This window comes from Panthera uncia (genome assembly GCF_023721935.1).
Source record: "Panthera uncia isolate 11264 chromosome D3 unlocalized genomic scaffold, Puncia_PCG_1.0 HiC_scaffold_8, whole genome shotgun sequence".
Lineage (NCBI taxonomy): Eukaryota > Metazoa > Chordata > Mammalia > Carnivora > Felidae > Panthera > Panthera uncia.
The window spans coordinates 59912935-59915093 of NW_026057586.1; the positions used below are offsets into that span (position 1 = coordinate 59912935).

A 2159-nucleotide genomic window follows, 5' to 3' on the forward strand; every position below is an offset into this window, starting at 1 on the left:
GCCAGAGAAGAAGGTGAGGGAATCAGTGATATTGACGAAGGGGACAAACAGGTACAAACTTCCAGTGGCATTTGGCTGGCTCAGTTGGAAAAGTGTGCGACTCTTGATCTTGGGGTCATGGGTTTGAGCCCCATGTTGGGTGTAGAGATTGCTAAAAAAATAAGCTGAAAAAAAAGGTACAAACTTCCAGTTAGAAAATAAATAGGTAACATTTATGAAAAGTACAAGTAGGGCATATAGTCAATAATATTATAATAATTTTAATATTGTATGGTGACAGATATAACTACACTTATTTTGGTGGACGTGGAGTAATAATTATCATGTATAGAATTATCAAATCAATATGGTGTACATTTGAAACTAATTTAACATTGGGTATCAATTATACTTCAATAATAAATTTTTAAAAAGAAAATAAAGTAAGGAATAGGGTAAAAAAGAAGGACTTTCTCGGCAAAATATTTGATTCCTTAATAGGCCCCTTGAGGGAATAACTTGTCTTTTATTTTCAAGGAACCAGATTAACATTTACTCGCCCAATGGTACAATCTCCTCTTCTGGGAGGTGAAGGGTTCACACAGCCAAGGAGAGAACGGGTATGTTCAAAAGACCATGACAGACATTATACAAGCCTGCAGCTTGAAATCCCCCGAATTTATATCCCTCAGAGCTATCTTTTTCTCCACACATGATCTGGGATTTCCCTCACGGCCTTTCAAGCCCAGTGATATGACCACTCAGGGCTACTGCATCTATTGTAGAGATGATTCCTTGTAGAGGAGACATTATTTGGGTCCAATTTGGAATGGTCCAGGTTGGGTGGCAGATGGGGGATGGTGCTGGCCTTTCTACTCTAGAAAAGCTGAAATCTTCTATGAGCCTGTTCTGTATTATTTATCTGGCTATAGAATGTCAAGTGGGCAATTAATACATACTTAGTAGTAGTAGATTCCTTTACTCGGGACTTCTTATAGTGCAGTGGGAATGATTACTTCTCATAGAGAACTCAAGTCCCATGGGACTCATTTGCAATTTCCTGATCTAAAGATGTCCGGAACTAAACAAGCAAGTTTGTGCTGCGTGGTTTGGTGCTGACTCTTAACTCCTCTTCACATGGCACTTCTGACCTATGACATGCAAAATGATACTTCCCTTAGACTTCCCCAAACCTCAGTGTGTATAAATCGAACCAAGTTTCCCTTGAGACTTTGCTAAAAAATAACTTGGTGACTAGGAGGAGATGATCTTTCCAGAAACATGGTGGTGGCTACATTATGTACAAAATTTGAGCAACAGACCAGTGACCAAGAAGCTCAGCCCAATGTTGTCCTACTTTTATTGAATTTGTAACCAGGTAATTTCATTTCTTAACCTGTATTTTCCCATCGGCAGGAAAAAGCCGATGGGCCCTTTTCAATCTTCTTTGTTCCACGGTGAACCATATTGCGATGTCTTAAGAAAAGATCTAACTGCACGTTCTCCTGGACTGTAGAGACCAGCTGATTTGTGTTCCTTTTGGATGAAAATGGGGAGTTATCGACACCATGATTCCATGTGAGTTAGAATTCCAGAACTTCAGAAAGCATAACAAAATGGAATAAGGTGCTAACTGACTTGAATCCTGGAAGAGACCATGTGTAGATACTGTTGGGAGAGAGAGTCCCCAAGTTATCAGCATCAAGAATAGCAGTGACCCACCATCATCTACAGTCAGGAAAACAAGTCTACGGTCATACAGCAACTCTACTATGACATCACATACTCTATGCTGTCCTATCCCCTGCTGGCCCCCACTGGCTGACCTTCTCACACCATCATCACTGCTGTAGTAGATGGTGGACCCTGCTGGTGTTATTCACCATCTGTGTCACTTACCAGGATGTTATAGCTCCTCCACCTGCTGGGAACGTTGCTTCTCAATAGCTCATTGCTATGGTTCTGTGGAAATCCAATGAGAGCCCTTTGGCTGCATCCCTCCCCATTAAGACTAGCGTACTTGCCTCATTGGAGGCAACACACCCTCTCCCTTGCCAAAGAACAGGCCAAAAGTAGACTCAAACCAAGACCACATCTTGCTTGGTCCTTTCTGTCTACCTTATCCTGCTTCCCTCTTTCCCTCACAGAGTTTTTCTGAACAGAATTTTCTTAACCAATCA

General features: G+C 41.4%; 1 long non-coding RNA gene across 1 annotated transcript; it reads right to left on the reverse strand.

Annotated features, from left to right (window-relative positions):
• Positions 1 to 1315: 1315 nt before the first annotated feature.
• On the reverse strand, positions 1316 to 1772 carry LOC125914838 (uncharacterized). Its single transcript, XR_007455458.1, has 2 exons — positions 1618 to 1772; positions 1316 to 1515 (listed from the first exon to the last, which is right to left on the reverse strand). It is a non-coding gene; the product is annotated as an uncharacterized LOC125914838 (long non-coding RNA).
• Positions 1773 to 2159: the final 387 nt, after the last annotated feature.